The sequence below is a fragment of the Aythya ferina genome (assembly GCF_964211825.1).
Source record: "Aythya ferina genome assembly, chromosome: 4".
Taxonomy (NCBI): Eukaryota; Metazoa; Chordata; class Aves; order Anseriformes; family Anatidae; genus Aythya; species Aythya ferina.
The window spans coordinates 11,668,650-11,687,411 of record NC_140300.1 but is presented as its reverse complement, the minus strand read 5'-3'; the positions used below and the strand labels follow the sequence as shown (position 1 = coordinate 11,687,411).

At 37.3% G+C, this 18,762-nt stretch overlaps 1 protein-coding gene and 1 long non-coding RNA gene across 13 annotated transcripts in view; both read left to right on the top strand.

The window, feature by feature from the left end:
• SORCS2 (sortilin related VPS10 domain containing receptor 2) overlaps window positions 1–18,762 on the top strand; it is a gene marked incomplete at its 5' end in the record, with an annotated part of 570,927 nt that overhangs the window by 339,862 nt on the left and 212,303 nt on the right. The window lies entirely within an intron of this gene.
• On the top strand, window positions 12,172–15,455 carry LOC311435720. Its single transcript, XR_014692336.1, has 3 exons — window positions 12,172–12,364; window positions 14,482–14,673; window positions 15,134–15,455. It is a non-coding gene; the product is annotated as an uncharacterized lncRNA (long non-coding RNA).

Sequence of the window (18,762 nt, the reverse complement as noted above, 5' to 3'; positions counted from 1 at the left end):
TTCACTGAGATAAATTAACAACAGAACATATAATATGTTTATAGGTCATACATGTTTTGAGGTATAGAAGTTATATATTCATTTTAAATCTGTTTTTATAATATTGCTGGACAGGAGTTGAATGAAAATGCTGATCTTTTCCCACATTGGGCACATATTTTAATTTTCATTGATGCACAGGAGTGTGACGCATCCATCCTCTATTTACACACTTCTGGAAAAGAAGCAGCTAAGCAGTTTGTATTCAGGATTTTCATGTTAATAGAAAATAAATGTCGATTGTGTCTATACTGACTTAATAGTTAAATGGGCTGAACACTTACGTTCTCCAGCTGTCACAATAACCAACAGCTGCATGCTTTTCCAAGCTAAAAGGCAAGATGACAGACATGTATTCTTGCCTGACAAACTTTGCACAACATGTAAAATAGTAGTAAGGATATAGGCTATCCTCTACAATATTTTAACTCCCGATACCTTAAAAAATAGTATAATTTACACATGATAGCAAAATGGTATTTGCCACAGCTATAAAAGCATTTCCCAAGATGCAACTGGGTTGAGCAATGTTTGTAATCACTAACAGGTAAATGCAGTCCTACACCATTTTGACATTCGTCTTTCAGAGCAAAACAATTGGTAGTGGAAGTTGTCAAAATGCAGCATGGCTACACTTACTTGTAAGGAATAATTCTGCTTGAGTTTCAATTTCCTTAGAGACCATACCAGAATGTCTTGAAACATACCAAGCAGAATTATCTTACACTTTTATTAGTAGTTGTTGTCAAATAAGAAATATTTCTTTCAATAACCCGAGTAGTTTCTTCAGGAAGGTTTCACTCTGAAATTGCAGAATATGATCTGTATCTTGTGATGCATCATCATGATGCATTCTTTCCTTATAAATAGTGTCAACATTCAGTTTTATTCTAGTAATGCACCATGAAAATAGATGTAGCCTGACTGCATCACTTTGCTTCAAACCTCTGTCCAGCACTGTTCAGTTCATCCTCAGATATTCCAGTATTCCAGATCCTCCCAGAAGTATGCCCAGTAATTAAAAATTGATTCCACCCATAGCTTGCTACTAAGTGGATTGCTGTGAGAATCAGTCCTATGCAGAAATTCCAGATTTATTCAGACACAACTGATGAGTAGTTGCATCAGTTGATGGCCTGCCTGGAAAGCTGTTATATGGAACTAAATAGGTTAAAACTGTCAGAGCTTTCCCTGAGTGGTTTATTAGGGGTCACCATCCACAACAGAGGTTCATGTAACACCACTGAGACATAGTCATTTGGGGAGAAGATTTGATGGATGCTATTTGACATACATAGATGTGGAAAAAATGTAATAAAGGTTTGAAAAGCTGAGAGAGAAGCAGCTGAAAATTAAGAACATACATGCAAAAATTACTAGGAATACGGCTATTAGAAAAGTATTGAGCTAAGTACTGGCTGAATGAAGGCTAGGAACTCCAACTTCTTCTGTCTGACCAATTCCAGCTATGTTTGAGAAACCAGGGATTTTTCAGACTTCATATGTAAACAGGACTGCATCAGAAATGCATAACTCTAGTAAGATTTTTGCATTCTAACTCTTCAGAACACCTCCAATAAGTCAAATATAACAGCAGTATTACAGTATTTAAATAGGTCATGTATTTTAAATAGATTTTGAATACTTTTTTTTTTTTTTTTTTTCTATATAGTGTGATGGAGAAAGGTTTGGTTTGGTTTCTATAACAAGATTTTCAGACACTTTCTGTGCGTTTCTTCATCCTGGTCTTCTACATGTGGAGCTTGAAAGGAATCCTGTCTCTTGTTGATGAAGATGAATTGTTGTCTGCATCCTTTTCTACTAGAACACTGAACCATGCTGTCTGAAGCTGCCTTTATACTTCTTTATTTCACTTTTGCTGTCTTTGACCTCCAAATGTTTTATAGTCAAGCGCATGAAGTAGACCATGGTCAAAGGCTGCACCTCATAAAAAAAACAAAATGGAACAAAACAAACCTGGCAAACAGTACAAGTCTAGTCATGAGTAGTCTGTAGGTTTGCCATAGCATGTAGAACAATTACTCATTAAGGTAGAGGGTATGTGGGCTAAATGGGTGAACACTTGAACAGACATTCTGTATTATTATTGTATCCTATAATTTATTTGATGTTTAATGTGGAGATCTCAATTGAAGTTTTTGAAAATGACCTGCAGCTGTGATTTTATGTCCTAATGTGTAACTTTTGCATTCTTTTGTGCTTAGGCATACAATTATTCTAAGGAAAAATACTCTTGTCTTTACCACATGCTTATTATAGATTCTTTTGTTCTGTTTTTATGAATTTCCTGACTAAAACTCATTAATCAGAAATGCAGACCAACAACTACAAAAAGCCCTAATGTTAAATTGTGTTTACTGTAGTGAAGCCCAAAATCCAAAAATAAAAAAGACCAGTTTGTGGGAGTACAACAACAACAACAACAACAACAACAACAAAGAAAAAGATTTGTGTGAAAATGGAAAAGACCTATGAGCAAGTGTTAAGAGACCATTATACATGTGATTCTGCATGTGAAAGACATCTATTTCCCTTCCAGTAATTCTGGGAAGAGAAGGAATCAAAGCGTCATGTTTTCAGCAAGGTTTGATTTCCTGTTATGATGAGCAGGTCATTGCCTGGAGATATAGAAGTAGTCAGTCAAGAGCATATAGTATGTATGCTATGAAACGTATGTATGTAGAAATCTATGTATGTAGAAAGTATATCCGAAACTACCTTCTGCAACTGTGGCACTGGGTGCTACTGAAGGGGTGTCTAAACTGAAAAGCTTAATGGTCCACACCAGAGAGATTTTAAGATCTGGGATTTTTGATTTGGTATGTTTTTTTAAAAAGTGAATTTTGCAGAATTTAGACCATTTCAAAGCTCTTTATCTTAAAATGTTGATTCTTGTATTTAGTCCCAAATCTAAATCTGCGTCATATCACAGAATCACAGAATGGCTGAGGTTGGAAGGGACCTCTGAGGATCCTCCTGTTCTTCAGTTTGTGCCTGTTGCCTCTCGTCCTGTTGCTGGGCACAACTGAAAAGAGACCGACTCTATCCTCTTGACACTTTCCTGTCAGATACTTACACACATTGATGAAGTTTCCCCTTAGTCTTCTCTTTTCCAGGCCACTCAGCTTGTCCTTGTACAATAGGTGCTCCAATCCTCTTTTGATCATCTTCATAGCCCTCCTCTGGACTCTCTCCAGTAGTTCTTTGTCCCTCTTGTATGCCAGAGTAAAATCTAAGATGTGTTGATAGATACACTGGGCAGGTGATGTGTTTCTTTGGTCTGTCCATGAACTCATTGGCTTGAAAGGACTTCTTAATTCCTCTTTTGCTTCAGAAGAGAACCGAAGAGGAAACCAAAATCAACTCACCAACCAAAGTTGTCCATGAGGGAGACCTCAGCTTTCCTCTGGCACACAGGCAGCAACTTTTTGCATCCTAGCTAGAGCTAAAACTGCAGTCTTTTGGTCAATAGCTATGAGGATCACACAGTTTTTGAATGCTGTGTGTTCCTATGAGAACATAATCCTGGTAGATTTTCTCATGCAATATGGAGCTCACAGGTTTAAATATAATGAAGAGGTAAATGGTAATATATTGAGTCCAAAAGAGAAGGTATCCATATGAAATGTGCTATGGATAAATGAACCAGAATAGAATAGGCTATTATATCAGCAGTGATCAAACTTTGTGAAAGGATAGAGGAGAAAAAAGAGAGAAGGTAATTGTGAAGAGGGAGTGGTTAAGGGGTAGTAGCAGGCATCCTACAGTACCTAATAAGTAACTGGCTGCCCTGTGTGCTAGAATGAAATGGATGCAGTTGTGCCCATAGAACAGATTTCTGCTAAAACCAGTGTGCAACAAGGCCTTTCTGTGATGAATTCTATTTTTATCCATTGCATTTACTCTGAGACGTGTTGAGATAACTTCTGTGCAATTGTTTGAGCACCACAACGTGCCTTGGGGTTCCTCTGTTGCAGAAGGGATCAAATTGGGAACTCTTTCATTTCAACTCAGTCTAACCATGGCAGTAACTAAGCACCAAGACAATCTTTAGGACATAACATGAAAACTTCTAAATGCTATTTGAAGAAAGATGAGTAACACTGTTCAGCAGATCTGCAAGGACAATGTACAGTGGGCAGATTCCCCAGACAGCCTGGAAATAATGGTGTAGCGAGTTTGAAACATATTCATCATGCTTGCTGATGAATCTTCTGCATCTCCTGGGGACCTGTGCATTTCCTCCTCATTTCCCCAATGATGGAACAGCAGCGTGAGTCCCAGCTTCCACGCTTCATGCTCTGTTAGCATTTTCCAATCTACTGATGTGTCAGATTCTGCTTCTCTTCGCTGCAGCTGCTCGAGTTCCCCCCACTCGTGCTGACCACAGAAACTTCTCTTGCTCGCTCAGGAGCAGAGATGAAGGAGGATTTTTTTTCCCTGGGGTTGGCATGGAAGCACAGTGGAAATGAGCAGGGTTTAAACTGCTTGCAGCATGCTCACTCCATGTTGCAGGGCTGGTGGTGTGCTTACCCCAGTGAGAATCCCTGGGGTTGCTCCCCCCCCCATCCTTGCTGGGAACAAACCTGCTGCTTCCACTGGTCAGCTGCTGCAATCTCACTACTGTGGCACAAATATTTATAAAATAGAAAAGACTCCTAAACTACTGGAATCTCACAGTTATATTCCAGCAATTTTTGTATATTCCAATCTTTAAAACAGTGCATTGTGGCATTTACTTAGAAGGGATGAATGTAGCTGTTTTCTTACTTGTGTCTATTTCTGGAATTAGTACTGATTCTTGGTAGCCTCAGCACTCTGCAGCAGCAAACTTCTATTGAAAAGGCAGGGCCAGTGTGACAAATACATTTTAATCATGTCTTTCTCGTGCAGCCTGTACCATTTATTTGAATATAGTCATCAAAAATTCATGCAAACATAGAAAAAGATTTTTTTTTCATTTCACACTATGCACTTCTGTCAGGCAGGGAAAGATTCTTACTCATGGAAACTGCGATCTCATATGTTTAACTAAGCCAGCTCTGAAGCCTTCTTGACAGTCGCCTCTTTCACACTCTCACTCTAGAGACAGATTTTTTCCATTTGTGAGTAATGCACCAGGCTGCTCTAGTCCCTTTATACCAGAAGATTACTGTCAGGTGAATAGTGGATTCTTCATAATTCCTGATTATTTTATTTTATTTTATTTTATCTTATTTTAGTTTAGTTTAGTTTAGTTTAGTTTAGTTTAGTTTAGTTTAGTTTTATTTTTATCCATCTATCTATTCATTTATTTTTGTGGTAGAATCTTCTCCAAGCTTGTTATGTGCTGTATATTTTTCCCTCACCATTTTTTTCCATAAGGATTTTTCACAACATTTCGTTACCTCTTTCAGTCCATCCAACACTTAATCTCTTCTAACTCTTTCTTGTATTCCTGCTTTCCTTTCTTCCATTGCTGAGCATTACTCCTTTTTGTACCTTTCATGTACTTTCAGGACTGAACTAAACCTTTTTATTTCACAGTTACAATCATTGAAGAAAGATATTACTGTGAAAAATATAACTAATAGTCTACATTTCTATTGAAAATCATACATTTGTTGGGAAAATAGTAAAAAATGCTGACAAATCACTAACCATAATTCATAAAATGAACCTTTTCAACAGCAATAGCAGGCTGATTTGATCAGGGAGCTGTTAGCCAGGAGACCTGACTTCAGTCTCTATGACCTTGAGCAGTCCTGAACTGCTCTGAAGCCTGACTTCCCATTGCCTCACACCTCACAATATCATTTGCCTTGTGCTAAAACATTATGCCATGCCATTGTTTGACAGTCTACCTTGAGGTCAGATTACAAGGTTTTACAAAAATATAGAAAAAGTCTGGGTTCATTTCCTTATGTATAAACTTAAGAAAATAATACTGAAATGCAGCGCACCTGTGATCCTTAAATAAATGCTGAGTATTTTTATGATTCCATTTTGAGAAGAATGCATATTTATAAGGTATTTTTTATGTCATATTCCTGCATTACTGAACAGCATTTTAAGATTTGCAACATGCTGAAAATAATTGTTATAAATAAGTTCCTATGTTTCTCAGCATTGCTTAGCATTTATCAGGCATAGCTGTTTCAGGACATAGGTAATAATTTGAATATGATGGTAGCATTTCTGCTCTCACATAAATGAGGAAATTAAACTGCTTGCCCCAAACAGAACAGGATTAATTTCTGCTATCATTGCTGGAACTACAATTTATGGATTTACAATCCTGTTCTCAGTCCTCTAAACAATATTACCACTCTGGGCATTGAAAGGACATTTAGATTTGACTTTAAAATGCTCTTATTCTTTTCTAGAAGACTCTAAGCCTATGCAAGGAGATCTTGTGGAAAGGTCTGGCAGGAGAAGTGCCTCAGGTAGCACTGAGGGATTGTGGAGTGTTTATCTTGTGAAGCTTGGTGCCAAAAACCGGCGACTGCTAGTTGCGTAAAAAGCTCTGCTTTCAGGGTAACTATGACTACAGGAATTGGACCAGCATCACTGGGAATAAGCAAACATCTTGTGTCCACTTAAGATATTAAATGCACTGGAGATGGCCATCTTTAATATGCTAGTATACGTTCTGTTTATTTAATTCAATCATAACTGAGAAGTAATTTTTTTCCACATTGCATCACTTAATAGGATTTTCTGTGTTTAAGTGCTTTTACAGTTTGTTTGTGATGCAGTGCAGGCAAACATAAATGAGGGTGTTTTTGGCTAAATGTTTGAGCCTCTCCATGAAAATAATACCATGCAGCAACTTGTGCTTTCTGTGGGCTCCAACAAAGACAACAGCTCTGTTACGTGCTGCAGCAGAAGGTTGGAGAAATGTTTTTATTAATTAATTAATTAATTTATTTATTTATTTATTTATTTATTATGCTGTAGCTCAGGAGCAGAAGATCTGGGCCTCCACTGCCAGGCAGAGCCCTGGAGTACAGGGTTTCTGCCGTGCTTTGGGATTGCAAAGCAGAAAGGCTCCTCGGGAACTCGCCCACAATGTATATTATTGCAAAGGCCAGCCATAACTTTTCGCTTGACTTAGGCAGACAAACTCTATAAAGCTGTCCTTTCTGGGATAAAATGCTGTTCTGAAGGTACTAATGTTCCATTCTAATATTGTTTGGTATATTGTAAGACCATATTAAATCCACTTGTGAGTTGTACTCTGCCATAAGATCTCAGAATTTTATATGCTTGTAGATGATTTTGTGTCTCCTGTTAATAGCTTTGGGAATTCTGAGGAGGTTATATGATTTCCATTTTACAGACGTGGAAACAGAAAGATGTAAATGACTTGCCTGGGAAATAAATGAAAGAAATTTAATAATATGCTGTGAGTCTAAGCCAACCTCTCAGCTTCAAGCACAAAGCAACCCTTCTGCCCCTCAAGAAAATAATAGATTGTTTAAATCAAATGCATTTCTACCAGTTGAAAGGAGAGTGTGGGTTTGTAGATGATCTATTGATACTGTAAATATTATCAGCAGTCAAATATATGAAAGCTTATCTTTGAAAAAACAAAACAGAATAGATAATATTTGTAGAATAAAGGACTGATTTTTGTGTTTGTGTGTGTTATGATTTCACAAGATTAAGTAGACTAATACAGTGAATTTGATAAAATGTTCAGAAAAACCTCTTTTAAGATTAAAGTTGTGACTTTTGAGCTAAATTTCTCTAAGAAAGAAAGTTAACTTGTGAAAATAACAAAAAAAGTTTAAAATCTGTTAGAGACAATTTGAGCTGCATCTTTAAAAATTTATATTCAAAAACAAAGGACATAAATTCACATCCAGAACTGTAATTTTAGGTACTTTATTGGGAAACACTGGTCCTCTTTCCGCACAATTTTTAAAATTCACTTTATTTTAACATTCCTGTACTATAACTCAGTTACCATGTAAAACATGTCTAGATTATGATAAGGTCAGAAATGATTTTCAATCCTTTGAGAAGTTCTGAAAAAAATGTATCTGGACTTACAGATGAAAATAAAAAACTTGGAAAAGAGTCAATGTATCTGAAATAAGAAAAAATAGATGTGATTAACTGAGATATTTTTGTTTAAATTGTGACTCTCTTAAATGTAGTGTTTTAAAAGTATCTTGACGTTTACTTATAAAAATCATAAATACTCAAAATTAATATTTGAACTGGGAAAATTGTCAAAATCAAAACATGCACTGGAAAACATTGACATTTCAGCATTTTCTGACCAAAAATTATTTTTTCAGAAAGTGCCTTGGCATCTTTAATAGCTAGCGAAGTGCCAGGATCTTATACATTTTTTTCCTCTGATATCTGGTACATTTTTGACTAGCATAATATTAATGACTCTGAGCTTATCTCAAAGCATTAATGTATTCTGTTTTGCTTATATGTTTTTCTTCCCATGGGATTCTTTGATTCATGAGGAGGCAAATTCATCAGACTGATACTCATAGACTGCATGTAACACTGCTATATTTTATTTTATTTTTTATCTTTTTTTTTTTCCCCCTGTACTCAGTAGTCCATGATATAAGTAATTATCAGTCATTTATCTCTGAATATTTTGATAGCACGTTTCTCTTATTTCTCTTTTTTCTTTCTCTTTTTTTCTCTTTTCTTTTTTCTTTCATTTTTTTTCTTTTTAAATTCTTTTTTCTTCTTTTTTCTTTTCTTTTTTTTTTTTTTTTTAATTTCTTATTTCTTCCTTTTTTATTTTTTATGCCTTTTTATTTTTATTTTTTTTTTTAATTTTTATTTTTCTCTTCTCTCTCATCAGCCCTCTCTATCTGGAGAAGCTAATGCACCTTGTCAGTGGCTGAGGTTGGACACTTCTTTGTTCCTTAATATTACTGTGTCACCTGCCACTACATTTAAGTCATGTTAACAAATGTAAGTTAAATATTGCCCAGTTAAAACCCAGAGAGAGGCAAAATCTCTAAATGCTCATGACAGCAAATAAGTTTATTTAAAAGTCACAGTGTGAGTCCCCACTTTCTGCCTTCCTTGGAGGTTAGTTTATAAGCTTCAGCTCACAAAATTACCCACAGAGAACATTGTGATTGTAAACTGTCATTGTAAACTGTCATACTGTGGCAGGGGACTGTAGGCTGTTACCCAAAATCTCAAAACCAGCTGTATTCCTACAGCTGTGGTTATTTTTATCAGATCTTCGAAAGGTGAAAGTATGACATAAGAATGCACAATAATTTGTCAGCCCACTTTTTAATCCAGTAAATATTTGTGGTGGCTGGGCAGTAAGATATTATTGTGCTTTTGCCCTGAAGGATTTGAGTTTGCAACTTATTTTTATACTTAAGGATCTGCAAGAATCAGGAGGAAACCGCCCATTTAGGCTTGCCCATCTCTCTTGCACTATATTATATGGTAAGCATACTTCAGATTGATGACCTTTCATCTAGGGCTGTTGTTTAACAGCATACAGTGCTGCAATCTGGGCTTTCGTGTGTTTTGAGTATTGATTTTCCAGATACAGCGAACTGCAATAATAACCTGGGGAGGTCTGGCAGCACTGTGACCTGGTTTGCTTTTATTCTTTATGGCTCTAGGCAAAACAGTCAGTTCCCAGGAGCTGCAGGCTGTAACCATCTCTCCCTCCAGCTTTCTTTTCCGGCTTCTTTCCATTCCATTTCTCTTCTCTTCCCAACCTGCCTGTTGCAGATCTGCCCACTGGGATCTTTCCCAGCACCCCAGGAGCAGCAGTGTTCAACTCAGCCTGCATTGCTAAGCAGCCTTGCCCTGGTGCTACTAATGGCAGAGCGTCAGAACCGGAGTTGCATATCAGGTGCACAATTGCATATCCAATTCAATTTTGGTCAAGAATCACTTCAAAATGATCCGGTGCATTGATAACGTTGTCTCTTTCCTTTGGATAAAGAAATGTCCTGGCTCTGTCTGGTTCAAAATTCTGTGTAAGCTTCCTTCTTCCCTTCATAAAGCTCAAGGGTATGAATCCCATTCACGCTGGGGTACCATGGTGATAGGTGGCTTACAAATACCAAAGACAGAAAGTGTGATGGTTGCCGTGGTATGCTTAATCCCCTTGTGATCCTCTTTGTAGAAGACTAATTCTGTATGAGGCACCCATGATCCAAACTAAATGCTCTCCATGTCAATTAGATGAGAATATGAGGAGCAGTGGTGTCTCGTGGGATTGAGCTGGTGACTGATGTCAGTACTCTGTGTTTCTAAAGCTGTGGCACCAGATGCCTTTGTAATCTTTCATACATTTACTTGATCTAAAGGACTCTGGAAATGGGGTTCTCTTACCTGACTGAGGTTACTTACCGCTATTTCAGAATACAATATGCTGTCAATATTTGTTCATCAAATGTAATGGTGAGTATGCAACATTTATAGGGTCTTTCCCTTAGGATTACCACTGGGAATAGCAGAGTCACAGCCAATTGCCACAGCTGCTACTTACGAGAGCTAGCTCAGTTACCATAGCTTGGTTGGAGTAATGTAGCCATGCATCATAAGTGTATTACCCAGAAAATGCAATGCAGTTGATACCTCTTTGAAGAGATTCACTCATTTCAAAAATCTCAGGAGACAAAATAAGTTATCTGTGTGGCTGAATCACTGAACAAAAGAGAAGCCATTTGTTATCTGAAGAAACAGGACAGCATATGTTTCACTGCGGTGTGGCTGGCAGCCTAGAGCCTTGAAAAATATGTTCTTGTCTTCAGGGGAGCACAGACATCAACTTTGTGCATCTCAAGAGGTGTTAAAACAACATCTGATGAGTCAAGTTGCAGTCAAATTAGCCTTGCTAGGGAAGAGCAAGCAACATATTCAAAATTTTGGCAACTGCCTTTTTACCTTTGCCTTTTTTAAGCACAGAAAATCCACTGTGGTTTCTCACAAGTTTTCTTGATTCTTGAGCTTTACAATAAAGAAAGATGCCCTGAGCAATTATGTCTCTCACCCAACCATCTTGAAATTTTAACTTTAGAAGTGAAAATTAAAAGTTAAAAACCAGGCAGTATTCTTGCTTCTGTTCTTTCACCTATTAAAAATTACTGAGTTTGTCACCCAAGATTTACTGAGTTAGTTAGTAAATCAGAAGGGAGACCCATGGAGCTTGTTTCTAAACTGGAAAAAGTAAATTGTCAATTTTTATTTTTATAATTTCAAATAACACTTTGACTGCCAAACAATACCCCAAGGAGTCAATTCTGCAGATGTACATAGTCCTAAATTTGTCATGTATGTGTTCAGATATCCACGCCATCTGTCTTCATGATTTTTAAAAGAACTATTACTTGTGACCCTTCAGGTTTGTATTTTGCAGTAGAACACGTCAATGATTCCCACACTTTCAGCACCCTCACACTGGTAAAGAAAAGACGGTAATGACTAGAGACTTTTTATGCCTGGCAGCTTGAAAACACTAAGGAGAGCAGACAGTCCTTGCACAAGATAAACATGAAAGGTGTGTGAAATTTTTAAAGTCCATATGGTTTCTACAAGGCTGAGTAATTTCATGAGGGACTTCATTTGTTGCTGGTGAAAGTGGCTTGGTCAAAAGAGGTAACATACATAAAAGTATGTTGAGGGGTTATTTGCTTTGGTTAGATCTGTAATTCCATTATTCTGTCTGAGTAAAAGGTGCATGGAAAAGAAGTTTAACAGCAGAGCCCGAACCACAGATTCTCTGGAAGGAGAGGATTAGGCAGAGAAACCATCTTCTGCCTAGGCTGAGCTGGCTGAGGGTGGAAGCAGAAACTGATTTCACAACAGCTAACTGTGGCTGATTTAGTGGAAGTGCTTCAGCTGGGGCTATGACACATTCATTAATGGAAAATACATAATTATGTTAGTATCAAAAGCTCAGACTTTTCCAGTCTTCTGAAGTAATTAACAGCTTCATTGCTTGAACATGTCTACTAGTACTATTGCAAACCAATCATTAGCATGTAGTAATGCAGTACTCTTGCCAAATCCACTTAGAAGCAATTGCAACAACCTGTAAAAAGGTAGATAATGTAGAGACCTGAAGCTGTTTATGTTTTGCTTCACCTGAATCAAAACTGCTGTGCTTAGTTTCTTAACCCATCCTTCTAGTACAACGTGCTGAACAAGGTGTAGGCAAATGAGAAGAGATGCCTTAGGTGTGAGGCTTTTCATTTCTGATATATATATTTTTTAAACCTCAGAATACCTTTTTACCTCACAGAAACCATGTTTATAATGGAAATTAAGGATTACAGAAAACCCCATCATCTTCCTGTGGAAGGTAATTAGTATGGGAAAGTAGAAAGAATGACCTGTTCTATATACAGAAATAATAAAGAAAAATGAAATCAATCAATATAGAATATCTCAATATATGTTGGATAAAACTGCTTAGTTGTGCCTGATTCATCATGAAGAAATTTTTATATTAGGATGACTAATAATTGCCTGAATGAATGACCTCCGATTTCATCAGCATACCTCTGCGGTTCTATGTTAATTAAAATGATCAAGGTAATAGAGTGGTTTGTACATGTGAGATGGCAGTCTGTTGACATCATCCTATCAATACTTGGTCACAGGATGAGTGGTTCAAGTGGCTTGTGGGTGGCAGTGATCAGTAGGTGAGACAGCAGGTAGACAACGCTCTTAAACATTATTACTTTTTTTCACTTTTGGCTTTTCCATGGCAGTGAACAACATAGAAGAACATAACAGGTGCATATATGTATATATACATTAAAGTAAATTAGGTGGATTTACTTTTTCACATCTAAGCAAAGGGGCATTTAGGGAAAAGTTGTACAAAACTATGTATGTTATGTTTATTTGCCTATAATTTCATTTACACATCATCACAAGCCTAAACATTTCATTTGTCGCTAGGACTTGAGTGTTGAAAATAGTTCCTTAATTATTTTGGGCACTGTGAACATTTCTTACAATCAGATTATTTCCTCCCAGCATAGAATATAGCTAGACATGTATAATATGTAATATAAATATGATAAGCAGTGTCACTAGAGCTCATCTTTGATTAAGAATTTATTTTACTCTCCTCTTAACAAGGATTGACTGGATCACAGGCCATTTCATTTAGGAGGCTGTATGTGAGAGCTTTGTTGATTTTTAATTTTCCTCCATTGATTTTCTGCATCCAGAGAGCACTTGTTCTCTAATGGCTCTCTGTGTTGGTGTTTGCTTGCAAATTGAAGTAAAAGATAAATGGCTTTCAGGGTAATACCTCTCCAAGGGCTTCCACTTGAGGGTTGGTGGCTATTAGTAGAGCTGCAGTGTGTTCAGAAAAGTTCTGTGCTCAGAGAAAGACATTCCTGAGTTGCAACATGGTAAAATTAGCTTATTCCTTGCCCTGGTGTGACAACAGTTATCAAGGTGATTGATAATTCTTTAAAAAGGAATAAGCATTTTTGTATGAAAGTGAAATGCTCTGCACTTTTCTCAGTAGGCATTTAAATGTTTTCTTTATACATGCTTCCTCAACAACAACAACAAAAAGATTTTTCAGTAAAAGAAAGGAAGAAGAGGTGCTGGTATTTGGTTAGTTACGGACAAGTATTTGAACTGAAATGCGGTAAAGTTATGCTTCTGCTAAGATTGAAAGATTTGGCCTCTCTATTGGAAAAACAATATTTGGAAAAGACTATAAATTTAATTTTCAAAATCTTTCCCAGCTTATGAATCTTAAGCTCATATTAAGTGTGAATTTACTTACATTTCGATATTTCAGACCTGCTTAAATGCTGCTGCTGTAACACCTTATTGCATTGTGTCACTGTGCATTGTGTCTTGAAGCCGCTGCTAAAGGAAGGGTCCTGTTTCATGCTCCTTATTCATTACCAAGTCAGGCCAGGTTTCACTGTTTGGAAAAGGCATATGCTCTCCCTAATTCTGGAGTATAAAACCACGGAAAAGGGCATGTCAGTCTTGTGGAGCTCCAGGGAGATGATGCTGTGGATAGTGAGCCTCATCTCCAGGTGCTGGGTATCTCTTCCCATGGGCTCTTCTGGGAATGATTGCTGCTCATTGCTTCAGTTGTATTTGCATGTCAAGTAGCTTTATACAGTGCATATGCAGTATGCATTTTCATACATTTACATGTTAAAGTTAGGTGAACACATTTTTAAAAGTGTTCAGTTATTAAAGATAAACTGCTTGTCCATGTATCTTGTTTCTTTGTTAGGTTTTCAACTTTTCAAGAGTGTCCTGTAAAAATCAGTAAGAAATTGGCCTAAGGAGCCTCTGATACATTTCTGGTACTCTTTGTTTCTTATGGCACGTGCATTGGGCTTAATTCAAGCAGCTTCCACAAAGGTCTGGAACGAGATATAAATTCACATGTACTGAAGCAGCTTAACAAATGACTCTATTACCAAGCAGGTCTAAGAAACTAAAGACTTAGTCTGGAATGAAGAGGAGCTGCAGATCCTGGGATCCTTTCTCAGTTCTTTGCTCAGTCACTTTGTCTCCCAGATGGATGTTAAGGACAGTATTTCTTATAGTCCCCTACCCATGCGGTGCCTGGCATCAGTAGGAATTCAAAAGCTGGAAGAATGGAGATCTGAATTTCAGGTTGGTTTCTACGTTCTGGCTCGGTAAAAAGTTTAAGCTGTTCATGTTTGGCATTAAGTGCGTGCATGATGCCATTGACTTCAGTTCAGCGCATAAGGTTAAGCATTTGCACAATTGCATTTGGGAACTGGGGAATAAAATGGAATGCACACAAATTAGTCATTACCAGAAGAGCGGGAGAGCAACCTCTCCATGTCTTAATTTATAAATGAGAAGAGTAGATATTTTCCAAGCAAATGAAGTTACAGTTTTACAGCAAAATGCAGTTTATCTAAAGCCTTCCATTAGCTTTTTTTTTTTTTTTTTTTTTTTTTTAAGCCATAAATTGCTGATGGCTGTATGTGCCACAGGGCACACAGAAATCTTTTGCAGAAGACTTTGTTTCAAGGTTTTGGGGCTTTTCCTTCTAAATAGCTAGGCTTATTACATCATGTTCTTCTGTTTTGTTTCCTCAGTGCAGCTTTCAGGGTGACCTCTGCTGAGATGAAAGGACTAAAACTGCTGTGAATTTTCCTGTTCCTGGAGCAACATCTTCAGCAACGATGGGCAGGCAATTCAATGCTCTGAAAGCAATTGCACACTCCTGAAAATAATCCAAAATAGTCCTGACCAGGCCTGGCAGAGTTCTTAGTTTTCTCTGCCCTTCCTGTATTGCTTATGAATCAGAGCATCAATGTTAAATTGTAAAATGCAGGAATATATGTAATGACCATATTAGTTTTACAGCCTGAGAAAAGGTGTCTTGTTTTTTTCTTGAGGAATTAAAGGAGTACCGTAGTGTATTTACATTCCTGGTTGTCTGTTCAGTGGGGGCTCTTCCAGAAGAGCTTGAATTTGGGGCTCTGTTTCTTCACTGCCTTGCTTAGTGTCATTTAAACATGCAAAGTAGTTTAAAGTGCTGCCAATAGTGAGGGCTGGATTTAAGCTTTTGTTACGAGAAGCAATAGGAGAAGGTTGTAAGCAAAATTAGGCAGTTTCACAATCCATAGGTTAATCCAAGTGCTTTGAAATGAGTGTGTTGTGTGTGTCTGTTTATCAGCAAGAGATTCTGTAGGAGAGTTTTCATGGAAATGAGCAAGGGTACTATTAGGGAATGGTCCTGGAATAAGAAACAGGTTGATAAAATAATGAATGTTTTCCATAATAGTTCTTTTTAATAAGATGCCTAACAAGGGAGTTGAGGGAGGGCATTGGAGTGGTCTGAAACTGAAAATCAAGCATTTTTATGGAAATAGCCTCATTAAAGCTGCCTGTTAAAGAAGTGCAACTGTTTTTCTATGAACAGGATATTCATTCAATGATTGAAATATGGTTCTTAAAAAATACATCCTGTCAGATTTTTTTTTTTTTTTTGGTCTAAGTGTTTCATGAATGCTATTTATAAGCAGTCTAGAAATATTGGCCCAGAAAGCCTGGAGCACATCTACCTGCTTTATAGTAGTCAGGTAATACAATACAACCTACAAAATAAAGGTTTAGTTTATTACCTTTAGGTATATTACTAATACAAATCAGTAAATAGATAAGTGGTTCTACACTGCAGCATGTATTGTCTAATGGTGATGAACCAGACACAAGCTGGTTTAAGTTCTTTGCATTATTCATAAGAAGTTACATGAACGAATGACTTATTTTACAATATATTTTACAATTTATTTTTAAAGAGCAGTTCTAATCAGATCACTCTGCCCTCAGCTTCGTCTGCTTGAGCAGGAACCTGGGCTGGAGACCTCCTGAGGTCTGCTGGGCTCTTGGGGTTAGTGAATGACATACACGTTCAGAATTTAGTTCCATGGTTTGTTCAGTCAGAGGTTATGATTTACTTAATGTGTTTTTATTTTATATGTCCATTTGTTTATCTGGAATTCAAGACTGCTTATGAGTTGAGTTTTTTTTAAGGTAAGTCGAGAAGTATGAATTGCACCATTTATGTTTACAATCTGGTTATATATTGTAGAGTTAAAAACACCATGAGAAAGGAAAATGCTATGAAGCATGCAGTATAGATCCTTGAAATAGATCCTCTGAGTCTTAAAGTCACCAATTTCTTACTGCTCGTGGTATGAAAAAACATTGGTTCGATTCTCCAGTTGGTCACAGGTCCCATTTTAATCATTTATTTCTCATTTCCTTGATATCCATTCCCCCTTGTAAGTATCTGAACTAGACTTTTTGCAAAACTGTAGCATTTCCTTCCTCCCCTTCCCCTGATGGGGCAAAGAATTGGTGCCTTGTTAGACTGAGAGCATCCTGATTTCTGAAGGGATGGAAAACTATGCTGTTGTAAGCAAGATGACCCAAGTTCACTTGGTTTTGTTGTGTTATGTATATTGATATTGGTTCTTTTGTCGCTTGGCTGACTTGTCACTTAACAACCTCCCTGATTTGAAGTCTAAGCGGCACGCTGGAGACCAGTTGAACCAGAGAGGCACTGGTGATCTATTGTGTGGGAGTTAAAGATGTATGAAGCTGTGGTTTGCAATTCAGTGAATGCTGCACAATTCTTGTGGCAGATGCCATTAGTTATGGTTTCCCTTCAAGCAAAAGGTTTGCAAGTGACTTTGTGCTGAGTTCATTGGTAAAACAGAAAGCTGTAGTACACAAATAGGGTATTCACTCCATTACTGAGCAATGCCCTCACCTGCATATTTTTTTTATTTTGCATAACATTACATACTTTGCTATCTATTGACAGGGTTTCCCTCCCTCCCTCCAGGTTGTTCAAACAAAGACATCAAAACATGCTAAAGATTTGTATCCAACCCCTGGCAAAAGTGAAGGTCAGGTGCTGGAACACAATTTTTCATGGAAAAGGAGACACAGTGAGAGGTAGAGGGAATTGAGGCAAGTCACACACCATGTGTGACTGAATCATGGATGGCTTGCAGAGTGCTGATTGCATTCCAGTTAATAGTTCTGGTTCACAACCTTTAGTTTCTGAGTTACTTAGGCATATATTCTCACTGTGCAGTGCATGAACTGCTGGGTCTTTTGCTGTTGACACAGAGTATTGAAGGTAGACTTGTACAGAATCTTTCTTCCTTTTTTTTTTTTTTTTTTTTTTTTTTTTTTTTAAGTCTTTTTTAGTGGAGGCAAGCTGTGAGAATCTCCAATGTGCCTACAGGTGAAGTGCATTCTGTACAGCATATTTGGTGACCCCTTTCAGCTCTTCCAGTAAACAGCGGAGCACGTATTGATGGGCTTTGTGTTGGCATTTTCATCAGGTTTCTGAAGAGGCAACATTGCTGTCTAGATCAATAAAACTCAGTTAGATTTACTGATTACACTATTCCCTTTTCCCGAGACAAACAGCAAGTTAGTAATTGCACAGCATACTATATTTTCTACCAGCTATACCCAGCCACACCTGTCAGTTTGCATGTATTTGGCAGGGTTTGAAGCACTTCAGATCTCTTTCTTCTCAGCTGTGAGCTGATGGACTTCCTTTAGTGGAAAAGGAGAAACATGCTTTTCATAATCAGAGTCCACCACTGCAGTCTTCAGAGCAGTGACCGTAACATGAAACAAATCTTCTGAGATTTTAAGAGGTTAGGTTGTGACGGCTGAGTGTGCTATCTTAAAAAAAGAGGTGAACTATTTCAGTATAGCATACTAATGCATACTAATTTATAGTTACAAATTAAGATACTGTAGTATGTTCAACTGATCTACACTATCATTGTATTTATTTATTTATTTATTTATTTTCTGGAATGCAAATTAACTTTTTGTTATTGCCAAGACTTTGCTAGGAATGTTAGATGCATATCTCATATCTACTATTTTCCTGTATATTATCAGGCATGTAAGTTTGTGAAGTAGTAGGTTTCCAGCACGCATAAAAGCTCTGGACTTAGTATTAAGTGTAAGGGTCTCTTGAGCAAACTAAATGCCAGTCAAGAAAACCTGATGTTAAAGTCTACAAGTAATTAATTCATTTAATCAAGCCTATCTGTATATCTGCAAACCACTGTGCTACATGTTAATCGGCAAGTCTCTTCAACTGTCTTTTTTTCTCACTAGGTTTGGTAAAGCAGGTACATCTCCTCTTTGAAAATTCAGGTCATGTACAACTCCTGAGGAAAATAC